We start from the raw sequence: 23386 nt of genomic DNA on the forward strand, positions 1-23386 counted from the left end.
ATTTTAAAGTACCAAAGAGCAGAAAGGCTGAAAGTGGTAATAATAGAGCAGATAGGACAGGAGCATATGGAAAGAGCTCAAGCTACTCAGCAAATGGTGTATAATAGAAATGTAAGAACCAGGGAATTTAAATCTGTAGACAAGGTCATGGTTTTAATCCGCCCAGCAGAAATCACATTTTTTGAGAAATGGCAGAGGTACATTTGAAATAAAAGAAAAATGAAATGAGGTGAACTACAAAATGAGGAAGCCTGGTAAGAGAAAATCAAAAACGTATACTGTATCATCCTTCTAAATTCATAGAAGGAAGTACAAGCCTGTGTACAGTAGTGAAAGAAAACTAACCTTGGTACCTGCAGTTCAGGTGGATGATCTAAGCCACAGAAACAAGAACATGACTTTACTATCTGTTAAGGAAAATAAAATATATACAGAGCTGCCTGGTAGAACAAATTTGTTTCAACAATGTATTCAAAACACTGTACTAGAAAAGTGCAAAAACCACCAAAGAAAGTTCAAAACTCTTGATATAATAATACCACAGAAGAAGGACTCCAGTGCACGTCTGGATAAATATTTAATCCAACTCAGAAGTAAAACAAAATACAAGTAAATTTCTCTAGCGCCTCGGCAAAACTTGCCTTTACAGAGTAAAACTTCAACACTAGCTAACTTTAAATACATTTAACAAGACACTCCCCTTCCAACACTTAAACAATTAATGTTAATTAATTCATCACTTTCAACTTGTATTGAAAAAACAAGTTACATATATTTAAAAAAACATATATTTAAAAAAATATATACATGTTCTTTACAAATAAACTTATAACAAACTTTTCCATGAACAATCATTATTATTACTGTACTAGAAAAGGTTGACTTGAAAGTTTACAGAATGTCAGAGTCACAAAGAAAGGCTGTACAGGAATTAAAGAAATTCCTAAAAATATGGATAACTGATTAGTCAAAATATGATTGTAACAGCCCCGTTGCATTAGCCAGAAAACCAAATGAAACAATTGGAGCTCATAGTGATTTTAAGATGCTGAATAGCCTTTCAGACTTGGGTATTTTCCCAATGCCCAAGACTGAGGAAATAAAACAGACTTCTTGGATATAACACAAGCACTATTACACTGATAATTTGATGAACCAAAATGATCCCAGAATGTGTTAAGGTCACCCTTCAACTGTGCACTACAGCTCCTCCAGTTGAGCCTTTTAGTTTCATAATTCAATGCATCAACAACCAGTTTATGTGGTAGAAAAGGTCAGTTCCCCGTGCTTTCTCCTATTAACCTGGTGAACATGGGCATCCTGAGGCAATATAGAAGCTGCCTCATGTACACTGACAACCCTCTCCTCTTACCCACAACACTCAGACTTGCAAGAGATGCACCTATTTATCCAGATTGGAAGCCATGCAATCTCCAGGTAAGACTGGAATAGCCAGTCAAGAGGAGAAGGTCAACACTAGCACCACACCACAAGGAACACACAGCCACATACCCTCACAGCTATCACATAATAACACAAAACACACACCCACCTTCGTGGAGGATCTCAATAAAAATCTACCCAAACAGCAGAGACCTCCAAGGCAGAAACACATGCAACCATTGCACCACAGCACAAACCACGTGACACATAGCTCACACAAACAGTGTGCCACACAACCAAAGCCCCTAAGACAAAACAGCTTACCCAATACACCTATCATAGGTGACTCAATAGTAAGGCACACTGATGTCCCACTCACTAGGTTGAATAAGGAGAAGGTAATGGTCAGATGCCTGTCGGGAGCCAGGATATGCCCCATAACGCATGCACTTAGGTCACTGCACAACAGGTACAGATATGACTCTGTTATTGTCCATGTTGGTGTGAATGACCTGAGATACACCTCCCTGAACTACATGAAAAGAGACATGGAGGAGCTCTCGGATCATGTAGCCCAAGAGGTCATGACCCTAGCCCTGAGTAGCATCTTACCATCACCAAGAATTAATCCACAGTACAAACAAAAAAATTGACTTCAATATTTGGCTAAGTTTCTGGTGTCATTCCAATGGGGTTCAGTATCTGTCTGCATGGGATGACGCGCTCGACAGACCTCAATGCTTTGCCAGAGATGACCTGCATCTGTCACCCCTGGGATTCCTTATACTGGCCAAGGCCCTTGCCACCCCTATAGTGCCTTTTTTAGGCAATGTCCAGAAGGCCAAAATACCACCGTAACAGCTACAAACAAATGTAATCTGAGGGTTATGCTACTCAATGCCAGAAGTCTAAATCTCAAAATGCACTCGTTCGAAGCGCTCCTTAAAATGGAGAATATCGACATTTGTGCAGTAACAGAGACCTGGTTTAAGGCACCTGAAAGCACTCCTGTGCTACCAGGTTATAACTCATACCACACCTTTCAGCCCCAAAACGTGGACTGAAGCCCTAAAGGTGGTGGTGTCTCCATATTCATAAAGGATATGTACACCGTCAGGCTAGTAGCCCAACATAACGCATCAGAGATACTCCAGGTACAACTAACACTGTGCAAGACCGCAATCCAGGTTGTTGCCTTCTACAGGTCCCCCACCCGTCCTCCAAGACTCCCATTCCATATTCCTAAACACCCTGTAAAATATTAAGGTCCAACATAACACCCTCATACTGGGTGACTTTAACTACTCCTCAATTAACTGGGAAAACTACTCAGTTGCCCAACACACTTGCTCAATGTTTCCTGGACTTCATCAGTTCCAATGCCCTGGACCAGCTCATTCGTACCCCCACTAGAGGCAGCAACATCCTTGACCTGGTCATTACTAATATGGGGCGACCATTGCTCTACACCAATTGTCAACTCCTCCTGGTCAGATCTGACCACAAGCTAGTCACTATGGATATCCATATCCCACTCACACCCCCTGCAAAGGAAACCACCGTAAAAAACTTCTCCAAAGCCAACTTTGGGCTTCTAAAAACTGAGGTGGCTAACTTTACAATGCCTGTGCAAATGGAGAATAAATGAAGGACTGCTGAATCATACTCCAATGCACTGTACGAACATGTACACAAATGCATGGAATGGGCCATTTCCAATAGAACCAAGATGCTCTCCTCCAAAAAATTAAGCCAATGTGGTGGTCCCCTGCCACAAACAAACTCTACAACAGAAGGAAGAAATTGTTGAAAAACAAGGCAAAGTCCCAAGACTGGAAAAAACTCCCTTGCTAGCCTCAACAAAAAGCTGAGATCCCTCATCAAATCCTCTAACGCTAGCTACGAAAAGAAAATTACAACAGATACTAAAGACAACCACAAGGCCTTCTATAGTTATGTCAAAAACCTACAAGGCAATGCTCAGATCTGCTCGGAGCTACTACACAATGATAACTCCTATACTGAGCCAACAGACATTGCCAATATACTAGCTGACAGATTCAGTGCCAGCTTCACCCCCCCCCTCTAACCACCTAAAGGTAATTTATACCTGATAATTACAATACCTGAGGAATGCCAAGTACCCAATATTATAACTGCTCAGGTTAAAATCACACTGTCCAAGGCCAAGAATACAGCATGGATGGGACCTGACAACATCCCAGGCTGTGTTCTACATTAATTACAAAATTAACTGACACTACACCTGTGTGCCCTCTTCAATCACAGGCTCATTTCAGACTTCATCCCTGCCGAATGGTGCACTGCTACAGTCATCCCACTCCACAAAGGGGGTGCGACTACAGACCCTGGGAACTACCACCCCATTAGCCTGATGAGTCTGGTATGTAAGGCTATGGAATGCATCATCATTGACCTAATAAATAAGGACATAGGGAATCTCCAGACTCCAGACCCCACACAGTTTGGATTTGTTAAGGGCAGATCTTGTCTGCTCAACTTAGTGGACTTCTTCGAGTCTGACACCAGAGTTGTGGATGAAGGCAAGGTAGTTCACACAGCCTACCTCGATCTGGCCAAGGCCTTCAATACAATTCCTTACTCAGGAGTTGATGCCTATTTAGTGAGTTTATCTATGATTCCTATGTCACAAGGTGGGTTGCAAACTGGCTTACTGACAGAACTCACATTGAAAGTAAAGGATTCCAGATCAGACTACTGACCAGTCACGAGTGGAGTCCCACAGGGATCGGTCCTGGGTCCTCTCCTGTTTGGCATCCATTTTTCTGAAGTACAGCCCAAAACCAAGGGACTCTGGCTGACCAAGTTAGCAGATGACTGCAAACTGAGAGCCATTATGATGTTGAAATTCTACAAAAAGGCCTCACGGGGACCAATGACTGGTGTCAGAACCACGGCCTTAAGCTCAATGCCAAAAAATGCATTACCATTCCATTTGGGAAGAACACGGTATCCATGAATTATCACATCACTGGTAGTCCACTGAACACCAAAGGTGTCATAAGAGATCTGGGAACACAAGTGGATAGCAACCTATCCTTTGATAATCACATTGCCACTGTGGTCAGAAAATCCTTCTGTGTGGCATATCTCATTACAAAGGGTTTTGCCTCCAGGAAGAAAGAGGTCATTGTCTCTCTCTACTCTTCCATCATTAGACCAGTTATCGAGTACAATGCCCCATTCAGCATGTACCCCAGTAGACATATGAAACAACTAGAAAGACCACAAAAATACCTCACTGAGAAGATCTTAGGCCTTAGATACTTGTCCTATGTGGAAAGACAGAAAAATTCCAACTTTTCTCAGTATCAGATCGCCTACTTAGAGGCGATCTCTGCTTGACCTACAAAGCCATGTCAGACCCAGCACTGTTAGATATGCTACATCTAAAGAAATCCCAATCCCTCTATGCCACACGTGCCAGAGACCTCAACCTCATTACCTCAATCAACAGAACTTTTTGGAGGGACAGTTTCATAACCCAAAGACTGCCCATGCTCTGGAATAGACTTTCCTTGCATGTCAAGGAGAGCACCTCACTGGCCCTCTTCAAGAGAAATCTTGACAAGTGGATGGGAAATAAAAAATTCACCGCGGATATCATCTCAGTGGCCCTGCTAGACAGGGGCATTGAGAAATAACGTTGGGCGGCTTGATGCCAAGGAATCTTTTGGGCTAGGCTTTTAAAGGCTCCATGGCCATTAGCCTAGTACACTCCTATGAACATATGAACCTAAAACCTTCAAGTATTACACTGCACCTCATTCATTTCAATTTTGTGTGTTTGTGTGAAACTATATTTCCTGCATAGATAAGACCATAATATTGCACATTATATTCTTCTGAAATGCGTCCTCCAGGAGAGAAAGTTGGATTAGGTAGACATCAGAAGTCCATGTACAACAATGCGGCTGTACATCAGAACATGACAGACACATACATAGACAAGGAGAATGTTATGACACATGTATACCTGTAAATAATACTGACAAGTATTTGTGGAATTTGTCTGTGTTGGAGAAGCTCATCTTACCATGGAAGCCAATAACAACTGGGTGTTTAAGTGTAGTAAATGTAGACCCACAATCACTGTCTCTGGATGCAGTTATGTAGGGGGACTTGTAATACACATCATAATGCATGACTTATGTCCTGCCATCTGTGCATAATAATGTGAGCATGTGGAATGCCATCCCAGAATGACAAGATAGAGCATGCAAGATGTTCACAGATATGGTTCAACATCATGGTCATAGTCTGCTAATCATATTCCAATATCTTAGTTCTGTGTCCCATGCCCACCAGCTGTTGGTCATAAGGAATAAATAAGTTAGTTGTTCAGTTGTGTTTCATCACTAGTGGATATATACTATATGAAATATCCAGTGACTTTCATCTGGCTTAATCTCTTAAATCATGCATGTCTGTGTCATTCCAATGTCATCCTCATGTTATTAACCATGCCTTCACATTAAAAATGTTCTTAGAGTAGTGGGCATCATGTTTGTTTAGTACTATCCTAGACTGGTAGTCAAGGTGTACGACATCCACCAACACCTGAACGTCTTCTTCAATGAGTGTGGCTTTTTGTTTCTATGCCAAATGTATGTTTGATACTGTAGACATCTCACAGAATGTGCAAATACATACATAATAATATGCACAGTGTACAAGGTACAAGTACCATGTCATAAAAAGTGTATGTCCCATTGTGTAATGTATATTATTTCTATGTACCCATTTACTAATATTCAGACATACTTAGCTACAACAGGAAAAATCTTGAAAATATATGATTGTAAATTTTCTCAAAATGTGTCATTCACTACATATTACATGTATATAGCAAAGACTTGTACACTTGTTCATAGCAGTCCTGAGAAAGTTACCTAATAAACCAATGAGTGATGTTTACAAGACATATGAGTCATTTTACAAGTATGTGTTCAGATGGGTCTACTTTGATAGAAAACACATTTCACTGAAACTCATTTCGTCGAAGGCTCATTTCACTGAAAATGAATTCCTTGAGCACAATTCACTGAAAGCTCACTTCATTGAAAACACATTTGACTGAAACTCATTTTCTCTAAACAGGTATACGTCCTGTTCCCCACTGTAGTGTGATTATGGAGTTAGTATATATAGTTGGGGGGGGGGGGCGTAGCCGTACCACATAGTTTGGGTATATATTATTTTCTGGAAAGACTTGTTCATTTGACTTGTAAGAATCCATGTCTATGGTTTACAAGATTTAAAATAGGTAGAGGGCTACACCCCCACATCCCCCAATGTGATATCTCACTCACTGTCTCTCTGTATATTTATATATATATATATATATATATATATATATATATATATATATATATATATATATATATATATATACATACACAATACAAAATGGAATCTGGATTCCTCTTCTTCCTTTGTACTTATTTCTCTGTAATATATAGAAACTATGTATAAGAAAACATACATCATATGCAAACCCCAGAGATGTTCCTTACATCACCACACAGTATTCAGGGTGCTGTGAAAAATAGCTGCTTCAGAAAAAATTGACAGGCTTCTCCTCTTCGATTACGGGCCTAGCCTGAAAACAAAAATGTAATTTACGTTCACACGGCAGTGAGATGCTAATTAGACAAAGTATGACAAGCATTACTGATGAACTATATGGATGACAACTGTATCTCAGATGAGGAGCCCTAGTTAACACATGATGTTTTCAGTGAGCAATGAGCATCCCAATACATCATTGTGTGTGCAATGCAGACATGCAAGAAATTGTGGAGTAGAACTGTGAAATGCATTAAATCTGTGGACGGGCATTTATAGTGCTCATATGAAGTTATATAAGGGAAAGTTTTCATGGGACAGTTAGTAGTTGATCGTTTGTGGTATATTTCACACACATACTTGTATATGCATTGTTGCTATAGCTACGTGATAAACAACACTGCTGAGCCCATGGAAAGTGTAAATCTTATGAGCACCATTTCTATGGCTGCAAGACCACATGGTAACAGTGTGGGTAGGATGTTATAATATGATCAAGAGGTTCATGCATGCTGTGTCTCTGCAGATGTCTGTCACTTTCAAAAATATGCGACTGCAAAGAACACAGGTAGAGGGAATGCTGCCAATAGAAAACTCATGGAGTGCACATTGATCATAGATAAGTGTTTTTCCATACGTTTTGGCCTTTGAGAAGTCTCAGGGAAAGGAGAAAACAATCTAGGTTATGCTTGAGCTCTAAATAATTGATGCCACATGACTGCTTTTCTGTTTCTTGTGTTTTTGCCTGCACTAGTGAATACTGAAACTTTCCATACACAACCAGGTCATTTCCTTGAAGTAAAACAAACACAAAGTCCTTAGCTATACCTGTTAAACACAAAGCATAAGAAGGAAAGTCATTCAGCAAACCATTACTGTGGTATTCATGGTCATACACTGCACACAATGCACAATGTGCACTGTACACAATGTGACTCTGTTCATTGAGAATAGCAGCTGTATGCTGATATTCTAAAGTGGATTTATGTGTTTTAGCAGTACTTGGTAAGCTGCAAACCTAAGTCCGACCTACCTACCTCTATCTCCCACTGGTGTAGAATAGCTGGCTATCATTATAGCAGGTCATCCAGGTGAATACCAATTCCCTGTTTGTTAGTCTGCCAGGTCAGTCCAGTTCTCAATTTATTTAAAAGGCGTTCCCTGCTAGACTGCATATGCTCCCTATAAGTTCCCAAGTGACAGAAAGGAAAAATCTTGGTCTCCCTCTTGCACCAGAATGGGTGCTCTCATTTGAGCCAGAAAACATCCTACCACAATTAGCATATCCAGCAAATTAGTGGTGATAGGTTGGGGCATATCACAACAGTGGATGTAGTTGCCAGTTTCCATGATGTTGCACTACACGTGGTCCCGCACATACACTAGTAGCTTTCTTGCACTTATGAAATTGACTGCAATTTTCCACAGCTGTGCACATGTACACAATACAATGATTCATAGGCCATGCTGCCTAATAACCTAACTGAAATACAAGCTTCACAAAATGAAGTAAAACAGATAAGATGGTGCACGTATCACAATTATGGTGCTGCAGTTCAATATGTGTGTTTGTGGATTTCACCAGAAAGCTTAATCAAAAGAAACAGAAATAGTAATATCAAAATCCAAAATATAGTTTGCAAAGGTAAAGATATACAGAACATTTCCTGAAACACAGAGCTGTATAAGTTTTATTACAAAGTGTCATTCATCCAGTCACATGGATATACAGTTATACATTTAATATGTGCCTTAATTATATGCTGCAAACAACATAAATATGCCTGTCAGTGTCACACCTGGCAATAGAAATGCACAGGGCAACTTAGAGCTGACTGGACTGACTCTAATATCACATATATACTGCTATATGTTACAGGTCAACACACACACACACACACACACACACACACACACACACACACACACACACACACACACACACACCACTGACTTGTGCGCATTAACATACCATGCAGCCCTAGCTTAATGTAGAGTAGCATTCATGTTTGTAACATCTGTGCTGAGCAGCACAGATGTACACAGACACAGACACACACACTCTGCCAGAATATTTAGGCGGATAGGTTCACCTATTACTCAGAGCCATCACGCATTGTAGGGAATTTGTATTGTTATAAGCATTGCTGATCAGTCCCATGAAATAGTTACATCTCCCTATGATACTCTTAGGGTCAACATGTTACACTAGCAAGGAACAAAACCCAGGCATGATAACTTCACTCCACAACTTCCAAGGTGGATCACTAAGTTTTATATGGAGACATTATATATGTGACGCAGTCCAGGAAAGGGATGCATCGCCTACCCAGAACCCCCCCCCAAAAAAAAAAAATGTACAACTTGTATTATATGTTGAGAAAAGACTCTACTTAACTACTCCTAAGGTGGTAAAAAAAAAAAAAATATATATATATATATATATATATATATATATATATATATATATATATATATATATATATATATATATATATATAGATATATATATATATATATATATATCTCCAGGGACCTGTGTAGAGTGCAGAAAACATATACTGCCTATTGAGACTCATAGGGAGATGATAGAAGAAAAATATAAAAGAAAAATTTCTCCTGATAACCGGAGAAAATCAGAACAAAGTTGATAATAAAAACCTCTTGACATTTTGTCTTACTTGCAGTGCTGCACAACTCGACCTATAGTCTAGACTCCTCTGCTGGCATAAATAGCAAAAGAGACATAGCTTTAGACAAATCTACTCCTGCACGTGGTGCAGCCAGACCTCCTGCATCCATGTCCATTAAGGCTTTCTCTAGGGCTAAAGCTGCTAAACTTTCTAAAGCTTTGCCTCCCAAGGTTACCTCTCAGAGACCCTCTACTGGCTCACAGATTCTTAGCTTAGCAGAGGATCTTATCTCCTTAATTAGAGGTTCTCAACCTCATCCGGACAGGGGCTCGCAACCACCTCCAGACAAAAGGCCCAGGGTTGAGCCCTCTGACCCCCACTCCTCAGATGAGTCCTCTGGTGGCTCTACTCTGTCAGACCACCAGGAGGAGGTTTATTCGGCCTACGAGGATTCTGATGCTGAAGAATCTATTCCCTCGGCCTCCCCTCCTGAAGAGTTTTCCTTTGGAGAGACATTACACTCTATGAGAAAACATTTTCAATGGCAGGGTCAGGAATTCTCTGATTCTAGAAAGATATTAAGGACCTTTTTACATTTGCCTCAGCATAGGCCTTTAGCTATACCTCCTGTTTTGAATGTCATTGATGATGTGTACCCTGATGCTAGTACAACCCCTGACTCTCTCCCTCCAGCTCCTGCCAAACCTGATAGGTACTACAGGGTCCCGGACTCACATCTTCACCTGTACAAGGCCCACTCTGCTGATCCAGAAACTATTTCCCAGGGCCCAAAAGGGGTTGCAGCTGCCACTGCTAGAAATCCTCTACCCTCTGAAAGGAAGTCCAGAGCTTTAGAGAGATGGGGTAAAAAAGTGTATACTTCTGCAACTCTTTCCATGAGGGCATTAAATTGTCAATTTCATATGATACAGTACCAAGAGTATTTGTTAGATGAATTGCATAAGAAACTGTCTTCATCTGAACCCCTTGATCGCAAATCCCTTCAGGATCTGGTACATAACTCCCAGCAGGTTAATAACCATTTCTTGCAGTGTAGTTATGATGCATTGGAAGCTTCATGTAGGTCAGCTATGACAGGTGCAGTCATACATAGGCATGCCTGGCTGAAGAAACAATCTCTGCCAGACCATGTTAAAGCTAAGCTTTTGGATGCTCCTATGGAAAAGCAAAAATTATTTGGTTCCACGGCTCAAGAGGTCTTAAAGAAATTTGAAGAAAAGGCAAAATCTGTGCAAACAGTTAAAGATTTTCTGCAAGTCCAACCACCGAGATTCATCAGAAATTGGCCTACTAAGAATTGGTCCTTTCCAGACTCAGACAGATCTCAAGGAGGCAGGAATAGGCGTGCCAGAGGTAGAGGGCAAACTAGAGGCTCCTACAGAGGCCGTCAATGGCAGCTTCCCAACCAGAGAGGTAGTGCAGGAACTACAACTACTACACCAGGATAGACTCAATGACTTTGTTTTGACTCCGCCGACCAGGGCTCAATTAGAAGCACCTTTCGGCGGAAAGCTTTCTTTATTTTCAAAAAATTGGCACAGCATTACAAGGGACACATGGACACTGAAAATAATAGACAAAGGATACAGGTTCCATTTCCACACATTGCCAAAAAGAAAAGGCATGCCAAACCTGCCACCAAATCAGATGGCAGAGGCTTTGAAACAAATTTCCAACTTAATACAAATGAAAGCTATAGAAAAGGTTCCTCTTTCAGAACAAGGCCAAGGATTTTACTCCAGATTATTCCTTGTTCCAAGAAAAGAAAATCAATGGAGGCCTATTCTCGACTTGTCCGCACTGAATACTTACCTCATTGTGCCAAAATTCAAAATGCTGACTCTACAGCAACTCCTTCCCATGCTGGGCAAGGGGTTTTGGCTGGTGACTCTAGACCTCAAGGAGGCATACCTGCATGTCCCTATCAGACAAAGTTGCAGAAGACACCTCAGATTTCTTGCAGGGTCAGAGCATTATCAATTCTCAGCATTGCCCTTTGGCTTATCTACTGCACCCAGAGTATTCACGAAATGCCTGGCATCAGTAATTGCACACTGCAGACTTCAGGGGATTCAAATTTACCCATATCTGGACGACTGCCTTATACAAGTGGACAGCCAGCAAACTTTGTTAAAGGACTTGGATTATGCCATCCACCTACTGCAGGCCTTGGGATATACAGTCAACATCCACAAATCAAGACTTGTTCCATCCCAAAGAATAACTTTTCTGGGTGCAGATCTAGACACAACCACCCAAATGGCCTTTCTCACAGAAGAAAAACAAAAGCAACTACCGGATTACTTCAAGAATCTGACAAGACAAACTCAGCTGACTGCAAGGAAAATCCTGCAGGCCCTGGGTTACATGGCATCTTGCATTCTTCTGATTCCTCAAGCAAGGCAGCATATGAGAAAATTACAATGGTACCTAAGGAGTTTATGGACTCAGCACAGTCACAGTTTAGAAACCTTGATCCCACTCATTCCATGCCTCCAAAAGGAATTTCTGTGGTGGGCTCAAGCCTGCCAATCAAACAGTGGGTTGCCCTTCAGCAAGCCAAGAGCCAACCAAACCATCACTACGGACGCTTCAGACCAAGGTTGGGGAGCACACATGGAGGGCAGATGTATCCAAGGGCTATGGTCACAAAGGGAGCTACGCATGCACATAAACCAAAAGGAAATGCTGGCAGTGATACATGCAATCGAGGCCTTCAAACTGTTTCTTCATCAAGGCCACCTACTCATAAGGACAGACAACACCACAGTTATGTGGTACATAAACAAGCAAGGAGGCACCCATTCCTACCCTCTTTGCAGACTGGCAATGAATCTATGGGAACTTTCCTTGAAACTCAATATACAGCTGCAGTCCCAGTTTGTGCCAGGGAAAGACAATATACTGGCAGACAGCTTAAGCAGAAATATCATGGATGCACACAAATGGATGCTGCACCCAGACATCTTCTTACTCATAACACAATCATGGGGAAGGCCGGAAATAGATCTGTTCGCCTCCCCCCACAATCATCAACTGAAGAAATTCTGCTCAAGGACATACCACCCACAAGCATGGAAAGTGGACACTCTCTCTTTCAGGTGGAAAGCTCTAACAGTGTATGCTTTTCCACCTCTCCCATTAATGACCAAGGTCTTACTGAAGATCAGAACAGAGCAGCCCAGAGTGATTCTGATAGCTCCAAACTGGCCAAGACAGCATTGGTACCCACTGTTAAAGAGCATGTCACATACGAAACCGTGGCCTCTCCCCCTATGGCCACTTCTGCTGACACAGCACAATTTCAAGACTCTGCATTCCAACCTGAAAACCTTGCAACTAACTGCCTGGAAAATACCTTGACTCATCCTCAGGATAAGCTATCCCAGAGAGTGAAGGATATTATTATGGAAGCTCGCCGGCCTTCCACAAGGAAGGCATATTCAGCAAAAGGGAAACGATTTCACATTTGGAACACAACAAAGGGCCTAGATGCGACAGTGATGAACATGGCACATATACTGGAATATTTGGCAGAATTGTTCCACAACGGCCTGTCTTACTCTTCCATTAAGATACATGCTTCAGCAATTTCAGCGGAATACAATAGTGATCCATCTGTCTTCTCTCATCCTCTCCTGAGACAGTTTCTAAGAGGAATCAAAAACATCAATCCTCCAAGGAAACCACCTGTACCTACTTGGGACCTTAACTTCGTGTTGGAAAAACTAACACTTCCTCCCTTTGAACCAGCAGCATCTGCAGATCTACAGTTTCTGTCTTGGAAAACTGCCTTCCTTCTGGCCATAACCTCAGCAAGAAGAGTATCTGAGTTACAAGCTCTAATGGCAGTACAGCCATTTCTTATTTTTCATCAGGACAGAGTTTCATTGAGAACCAATCCTACATTTATGCCAAAGGTGGTATCCAGGGTATCTTTGAACCAAGCTATTCACTTGCCTACCTTCTTCCCACAACCACAAAATAAAGGGGAGAAGCTTCTGCACACCCTGGGCATACACAGACAGTTGTGCTACTACTTGGACAGAACTAAAAGTTACAGAAAGACTGACCAGCTGTTTGTAGCATATGCTGCTGGGGCACAAGGAAAAGCAATTTCCAAACAGACAATTTCAAAATGGATAGGAAATTGCATTCGTTTTTGTTACTCCTTTCATGGAAAAACTGTGCCAGCTAACATTAGACCTCATTCCACGAGAGCCACAGCCACCTCCACAGCCTTCCTAAGAGGGGTGGCTACCAAGGACATTTTAGAAGCTGCTACATGGAGCTCCATGCATACATTTGCCAAGCATTACAATTTACCCTTATATTCCAGATCTAGAGCAGGCTTTGCTACGGCAGCCCTGCAGGGTATTTTAGCTACATCATCCTTTACTTAGTACCTCCACCCCCAGATTGGCTATGGTATTCTACCCATATGTGATGACTGCAGATGCATCCTTGAAGGACATAGTACAGTTTTGTACCTACCATAAATGTAGATGTCTGATAGGTATGCATCTGCAGTCAGGTTTACCCTCCCTCCTTCCCCTCTGTGGTATTTCTTGGGTGCTTACCCCTTTTATAGTGATATTTCTTGGGTGCTTACCCCTCTTATAGCTAGCTGGGGGGATCTATTATGGTGTATTTGTTTTTATAGTACTGTGCATGTTTGGATTTGTTTTTAAAATGCATCTCTCCAAATTTTAGCCTTCCTTAGAGGGCACCTGGCATCTGGGGCAAGAAAAACTGAGGAAAATGGCGTCGGCTGATGCTTTTATACCCCAGACGCTCTGACGTCGGGGAAAGTGCGACATCAGCCGAGGCCAGACCCAGACTTTGGAATCCGGCCGACCGAAGGGCTGCCGAGGCAGGACAACCCATATGTGATGACTGCAGATGCATACCTATCGGACATCTACATTTATGGTAGGTACAAAACTGTACTTTTTTGATGTTAGCCAGAAGTGCTCTCTGCAGCACAAACAGAGCTCTTTTTCAAACTATCTGGAAATATACAGAGCTAAGTATATTGTTTTGGTTCTTCAGAACTGTTTACTGTAAAATGTTGCTGGACTAATTTTATTCAGAGTTGTGCAATGTTATTTTTGATTCACTGTATAGTTTTTCAGATCTCTGCTGAAAGTGTTTTGTCCCACCTCCCCCTATTTTCTGCTGTGTCTTAAGTTGGTATAACTGGTTTTTGCAGCTTGTGTCATCTGACTATCTGAAGGATTTCTGGCGATATTGAAGTTTATTAACCCACCAGATGCGCAGTAGCAAGCCCCTCCCAAACCCCGCCTGTGACCATTTTGACTGGACCGCCCAAAGTTTGATTGAAAGATGCCACCAAAATACAAGGTAAGTTAGACTGATAAAAAGATTAGACAGATTAGACATAAAATACCAAATACATTATATGTATATACGTATAACATAAAAACGCAGATGCGATTGACGTTAAATCAAATTGTTTCTTTATTTTGTGAAGTTAATCAGGCCAAAAGTACAAAGGCAAGTACTGTTTGTACAGTTAGATTTATAAACAGAAAACAGTTATAGACTTAGCATGTGTTTGTGCTTATTTCTTTATTTTGCGAACTTAATTGGGCCAAAAAAGGCAAAAAAACAGACACCCACAACCTCTAACACCACATCAGGAAGCATAACTTATGAAGCGACGCATAATTAAGTATACAGTCAAGGCAGTTCATTTTCCTTTTCAGAGCCTTCATCCAGATCCAGTGGTTCAGCTTCCTGGTACTCTTTGATATGCCACAAAAAGTTCAGAAGCAAAGTGTCAAAGTCATGTCCGTACTTCGATCTCCACATATACTTGTCTAGATAACTGGGCACCATGTGTGCCCTTGTTCCGTTCATTGTCCTGAATTGCTTCTTGCACATAGCCCACATAGCTTCCATGGAGTTGGTATGGGCACCTGTTTGGGGATCCACAAAATTTCGGCTATGATTTATGGTCTGGTGTTGGTTGTGCTTCCCTGGTATTTGGGCAATCCCATGGTAGGCTGCCCACCGGTCGGAAATTATTGTCGTTCCTGGCAAAACATGTTTCTTGATGAGTGGCAGCAAAGTAGCTGCATCACGTTTCTCTACAAATGTAAGTAAGCCACTCTTCTTATCGCAGTCATACATCCGGAACACCCAGCAGTCTTGCTTAGCCAGGTTTTGCCCTCAGTTGTACTTGGCACGAACAAGAAGGCTTTCATCTATTTGCACTACAGTTCCAGGACCACCGAGCAATATAGGGTCCTGTAGTAGTCTCCAACTGCAGATGTCTCTGCAGAACTGATACTAGTCCACCACTGACCTTGCAGAAATGCCAAAGTGGCCCATAGCCATTACTGCAGGGAACTTCCGCAGCCAGCAGTACAGAAGCTTTACCAGACATTGTAGAGGCAGCCTACTTTTGGAAAAGTAAGTACCAGTCAGCAGCCCACTCTTTCTTCTGCATGCCTTTGCATGGCATTTCCATAGGTAGGTGGACTTGTGAGGTGCAAGTGAAGCCCTGCTATCACATTTCAAGCATTTCTTCTCCTCGGGCATTATTCCAACCGATTGCAGGAATGATATGACTGCCATTAGAAATGAAGTTATTTCCCCAATGTACTTGTTGTTGAATGTAGACATTGCAAGATCAGATAACAGCAGACCTTCTCTGAAAGAAACAGAACTACAGGGACAGTAGGACCACTTTATATAGAAAATGAAGATCATAGAATGATTTGCTGCCATTGTTTAAAAAGTGTTATGAGAAACCTGCATGTTAAGGATGTGTCAAAAGCTAACATCTTCAGATATTAACAGTGTAAGTTATGTGATAATGACTTGATGCAACACCATGGGGTAGGTTCATACATAATGCTTATTTCACTGGTAATCGCATAATGACTAGCTGCAACACCTTTATGTCATGCCTGTTAAACATTATATTATTTGAATGAAACGGGCATAATTACTCGATGCAATACCTTTATGTAGTGCCTGTTAAACATTATACTCTGAATGGAAAGGGCATAATTACTCGATGCACCACCTTTATGTAGTGCCTGTTAAACATGTCATTATTAGCATATGTTTGTGCTTATTAAATGCTCGTGCAACACCTTTGTCTAGTATTTATGCTTATTTGACCTACATGACATGGATTTACCATTACATTTCCATTGTGTGTCAATCACAGCACTTGGCACATTGCTGTTGTTAATCCCCGCCCTCCGGCATGTCAATCATGGTGGGCACGCTCATTCCTGTGCAAACTCGGTGGTGGGTTAATACACTTCAATATCACTGGATTACTTGCATAATAATAGACCCTGTTAGTTAACTGCCTGCATATCATTACTGGAACCTGTGTCTAACAGAGCTCTTTTCAAACTATCTGGAAGTATACAGAGCTAAGTATATTTTTTTGGTTCTTCAGAATTGTGTACTGTAAATTGTTGCTGGACTAATTTTATTCAGAGTTGTGCACTGTTATTTTTGATTCACTGTATAGTTTTTCAGATCTCTGCTGAAAGTGTTTTGTCCCACCTCCCCTTATTTTCTGCTGTGTCTTAAGTTGGTATAACTGTTTTTTACAGCTTGTGTCATCTGAATATCTGAAGGATTACTTGCATAATAATAGACCCTGTTAGTGCACAACTCTGAATAAAATTAGTCTAGCAACAATTTACCGTACACAATTCTGAAGAACCAAACAAATATACTTAGTTCTGTATATTTCCAGATAGTCTGAAAAGAGCTCTGTTAGACACAGGTTCCAGCAATGATATGTAGGCTGTTAACTGTTATTTTTGATTCAGTGTATAGTTTTTCAGATCTATGCTGAAAGTATTTTGTCCCACCCACCTTCCCTATTTCTGGTTTGTTGTTTAAATGTGGTGACTTTTGCAGCTGCCCGCCCCACTGTAGATTTGATCTGGGACACTCCCCCCCAGTCCCATCTCTTTATCACATTCTACGTAATAAACTCCTTCTGCACTTGTTTTTAGTCATTTTTAATTTAATTGCATTTTTTAAACTGTGTTTGGTCTAATAATTGCTACTTTGTTTTAGCTACTTTTCTGTAACAAAAAAAAAACTGTAAGCCTGTTTCCTACCTTTCCTATAACTAGTGTAGTCCAGATACAGATTTGCTATATCTAGGACTGTATGTAAGCTTCTGAGCCCCCCCCCCCCCGCCCCAAGCTTTCTGTGTTGGAGGGAAGCCTTGTAGCTTGTCAGTGGGAGTGGTAAGCACTAGGTAACCTGTCTACTACATACGGAGTGGTTCTGGCCCAGAAATTGTAGTTATTGGCCGTCTGGGCAATCTTTTCCATCTTTCTGATTTGAAAGTCCGCATTTGCACTTGTTTCTTTCCTATAACTAGACTAGTGCAGATACAGATTCTTAGTTTTAGCACTTGAATTTGCTTATTCGTGCTCAGCACTTGTTCAGAACTTGTTGTAAGCACTAAATAAGCTACTAATTACTATAGCTCTCAACCTTCCTCATTAGCTAGAGGAAAACAGTTTTTGCACTTACTTTCCTCACTTGTATAGAGAAAAACAGCTCTTGTACTCACTTTCCTCACCTATCTAGAGGAAAATAGTTTTTTTTTATTCAGGCATGTCCAAGGGTCAGCTCCCAGTGTTCTCTCCTGTCCATCTGATGAATCTGGGCATCTTGGGGCAATGTAGAAATTGCCTCATGTTCACAGAAATTGTTGCAAAAGAGAAAGTAAACTCCCATGAGTGGAGGATCTCCCTGGTTAGCCTCAGTAACAAGCTGAGATCTCTTATAAGATCCTCCAAAGCTCGCTATGAAAACAAATTCACCACTGATTCTAAGTACAACCACAAAGCATTCTATAGCTATGTCAAGAATCTCAATGGCAACACCCAGGTCTGCTCTGAGTTAAAGCACAACGACACGAAAATTACAGAACCAACTGATATTGCCAACATCCTGGCAGATAGGTTCAGTGCTAACTTTACGCCCCTCTCACCCCATAAAGGGCCCATATCTATACAGGAAGAATGCAGTGTCCTTGTAATCACAACTACGTAGGTAAAAGCTGCACTCTCTAAAGCCAAAAACACAGCATCCATGGGACTGGACAACATCCCAGGCTGCATTTTACACGAACTTGAGAACAAACTGGCTCCCCACCTAAGCACCATGTTCAATCATAGCCTCATATCAGGCTTTGTGCCCACTAAATGGCGTACAGCAACAGTTATCCCACTCCACAAAGGGGGAGCCTCCACTGATCCTGGGAACTATCGCCCTATTAGCCTGACGAGCCTGGTCTGCAAGGCCATGGAACATATCATCATGGAACTCATAAACAAAGACGTTGGTAACCTCCAAACTCTAGATCCCACCCAGTTCAGGTTTGTGAAAGGCAGATCATGCCTCCTGAACCTGATCAACTTCTTTGAGGCAGTCACCAAAGCCGTAGATGAGGGTAAGCTGGTTCACACAGCCTATCCTGACCTCACCAAGGCTTTCGACACCACCACCCATTCTGGAATTATAGCTAAACTCACTAAACTAGGTATACATCCCTACGTCACAAGATGGGTTGCCAACTGTCTTACTGACAGAACCCACACTGTAAAAGTTGCACACTCCAAATCTGACCTCAAACCAGTGACAAGTGCAGTACCACAGGGTCAGTCCTGGGACCTCTCCTGTTTGGTATCCACTTCTCTGAAGTACAGGCTAACACAGAATGACTGCAAACTAGGAGCCATAGTCGAGTCCTCAAATGATGTGGAAATCCTACAGAAGGGTCTCACTGAGACAGATGCCTGGTGTCAGAGCCATGGCCTCAAGCTCAATGCCAAAAAGTGCATTGTCATCCCCTTTGATAAAAACTCTGTTGTCTATGTAGTAGTTCATGGATACAGTCTACTTAACACAGAATGTGTGATAAGAGACCTTGGGACCCAGGTGGACATTAGTCTGTTCTTTGATAGTCAGATCGCCACAGTAGTCAGGAAGTCCTTTTACATGGCACACCTCATCATAAAATGGTTCTCATCCAGGAAAAAAGAGGTCATTGTTCCCCTCTACTCGACACTCATTAGACCCCTTATAGAGCACAATGCCCCTTTTGGAATGTACCTCACAAGACATCTGCAGCAGCTGGAAAGGCCACAGAAGTACCTCACAAAGAGGATTACTGGCCTCAAACAGATGCCCTACACTGACCATCTCAAAAAACTCCAGCTTTACTCTGTAGCATATTGCCTACTCCGAGGTGATCTCTGCTTAATATATAAAGCTATGTCAAACCCAGAGCTGTTGGACAAGCTACACTTAAAGAAATCCCAATCCCTCTGAGCTACATGCTCTTGGGACCTAAAGCTTGTCACCACAATAAACAGAACATGCTGGAAGGATAGATTCCTGTCCCTGAGACTTCCCATACTCTGGAACAAGCTACCCATCTATGTCAAGCAAAGTTCTTCATTATCACTCTTCAAGAAAAATCTTGATGAGTGGATGGGAAATAGGAAATACACCTCGGGGATCACTTCTGTGTCTCTGCTCAACAGTGGCACAGGAAAATAACTTTCTTGGGTGGCGTAAGCCAGGGAACCTTGTTGGCTAGGCTTATGTAGGCCCTTGGGCCGATAGCCTAGTACCTACCTATGAACCTATAATGACTACCTCTACAATTCATGCAGAGTTACATGTATCAGAAACATATCTAAGCATGACTGTAAATTCTTTTTTGTAAGATCCATTGCTCCTACTACTATTGGAACAGTCTGGGTATCTTTGTTCCACATTGCCCTTGTTTCTGCCTGCAAATCTTGGTATTTTATGACATTGTGTCTCTCTGTATGTAAGACACTGTAGTCAATGGCTGTAGCAATTTTAATGATCAGTGCTTCATTTCATGGACTACTATATCTGGTCTTCTCACATCTATTTTTGAACTGTTGCTAATGGGTGATCCCATTTGATTTAAACTTCATCATTATCTATAATGGTTTGTGGTTAATGGTTCCAATGTTTTGCAGGTACTTCAATACTACAATGTTTGCACACTCCCCACTGCAAGATTCTTGCCACATTATTATGCCTTTCAGTACACAGTCTTTCTGCCATTAGTATATCACAACCAGCAAAAAGATGTGTGATGGTTTTCAATTCTCTTCTACAGAATTTACATTTATATGTTTCTCTCACATGTTCAATGGACTTAGTGGATTATGTACATGTTAGTTTACTATCTCGGGCCACCAATATTAACCTTTTGTCTTTTGGTTTAAATTCACCTCTCTTTAACCATTCCTGCATTTGATCCTGATCAACATGAGGTTGTTCCAAGAGTTTTCTATACCTGTAACTATATTTATGGATTCCACATTTCTTGCCATCTCATTAGATCCATCACCATATATTCTTTCTTTTGCTTTTCAGCACATTCAGTTGCTGCCAGATCTTTATTTACTAATGGTCTGATTTCCATTCCAACTTGATAACAATATGCTTCTGGTAAACTAAACAGGGAAGTCATCTTAGTGAAAGTTTTAAAACATGAAGAAAATAAGTCTAAGTTTGGGGTTTATGAGGTCAGCCGACATGTATGCAGTCCTGTGATTGCAGATCTATACATGTAATCAATTTTGAGGAGGCCCATACCTCCATAAGAGCAGAGACTATATACTTTTGGAATACACTGATTTTTATAAATCATTTGATAAGCATGAAGCATCCTTCTTGTTTTCCTGTCCAACCCAATCCAACATCTTTTGGAGCTAGTCATTCACTCCAAAACTGTAAGTTAGGACAGGAAGAGCAATTTGGTTTATAGCTTGGACTTTGTTCCTAGATGTTAATGCTTTTGTTATTAATTTTAGTCTTCTAAAATATTCCCTACTAAGATTTATATGGATTTGTTAATGCTTTATTGTTGATCCTTCACGATTTCCCAAATATTTATACATTCCCTCTTGCTCAAGTTCTTTTATATCACGTTCCTGTTCCAGGTTGATGTTTTTTTGGTGTTGCAGCTTTCCTGCTTTAAAGGTTGCTTTTGCACATTTATCAAGGCCAAATGACATTCTGTTATAATCTGAAAGAGCTTGAAACACTTGTAGTTGTGCTTTCAGTTCTTCATCTGATGAACTGTACAGTTTTAAATCATCCACAAAAAGAAGATGAGAAATCTTTACACTTTGTTTTTTTCTGGGAGTCAAAATGCAGCCATGACCATGTTTAGCCATGTTAAGTAGAAAACTGAATGGATTAAGGACATGACAAAAGAGCAACAGTGACAAAGAGTGACCCTGGAATATCCCCTTTGAATTTGTATCCCTGGAATAAAAAATTGCCCTTTATCATGGTTTAACTGCAAAGTGGTGTGTCACTGTTTCATGGTCACTGTAATGTAATTGATCACTGTAGGGTGTATCTTATACATTTTTAAACAGTCATTAAAGTGGGATATTATCAAATTCTTTTTTTGTAGTGTATGCATGCCATACTTAGATTCTTCCCTTTTTACAGTTCATCATTATAACTTTATTTAACAAGAAGTGATCCTTTGTTCCATATTACTTTCTTTTGTTACCATTTTGTTCTATTCCCATGATTGAGTTTTCTTCGAAAGGACTATAAACTCTGTCAGAGTCAATTGCAGTGTATAGTTTATATGTCATTGGAAGGCAAGTTATTGGTCTGTACATTTTAGGATAGCTTTCAGGATCACTTTTAAGTAGGAGTATTGTTTTTCTTGTTGTTAACCAGGTTGGTGTTTGCTTGGGGTACTCATATAAATAGTTCTTACTCATGGCTAAATCTTCATGCAAAGATGTTAATACTTTTAGCCAGAAGTTAGGTACTGCATCTGGCCTGGAGGATTCCAATTAGGAGCTTTTCTTAACTTTGTTTCAATCTTTCTGGCCATTATTTCATCCCATTTCATATCGTGTACATTTGAAATTTTTATTCTTTCTTTTACTTCTATCCATTTAGCATCTTTGTTATGCTCCACAGGATCTTCATAGATATTTCTCCAAAATGTATCTATTTCTTCCTTTTTGATGGTATTTCAGTGCTTTCCATATAGTCCATGGACATATGTGGGTTTGACTTTGGCCATTGGTTAGTGGCTAGGATTGTAACAGTCTACACACTGATAACTTAGTATTTACCTAGGAACACCATGTTACCCTGTAAATTATCAGGTGTTCTCATAGCTCTCAACCTTCCATCTCCAAAATGAGGAACACTCGCCTTCATAATGTGGAACAAATGGGAAAAATGTGGAACACTTGCTAACAGCTTACCAACAACTTCAACTAGGAAGGTCATAGAATGGTTAAAATATGCTGGCGTTACTTATAAAGAAGGTCCTTTAATGAATTGTTGTGTCTTTCGGCTTTTCCCGGTTTGGGGTCGCCACAGCGGAACTCCGGTCCGCTAATGATTGGCAGTAGATTTTTACGTACCGAGTTGCTGACCCTGACGCACAACCTTCAATGTCTCCACACAGAAGACGCTCTAACTGAGAATCGAACAGGACAACGTCTTACTGTGAGGCGACAACGCTACCACAGCACCGCCACTGCAGATATAATATATATTATAATTAATTATATTAATTCATTAAAGGTCCTTTAATGAATTAATATAATTAATTATAATATATATTATCATATAATATAATTAATTTCTATTTATCATGGATTTCACTTAAAAAAATTCCTAACACT

Source organism: Protopterus annectens, chromosome 3.part1 (genome assembly GCF_019279795.1).
Source record: "Protopterus annectens isolate FY-2018-M chromosome 3.part1, PAN1.0, whole genome shotgun sequence".
Lineage (NCBI taxonomy): Eukaryota > Metazoa > Chordata > Ceratodontiformes > Protopteridae > Protopterus > Protopterus annectens.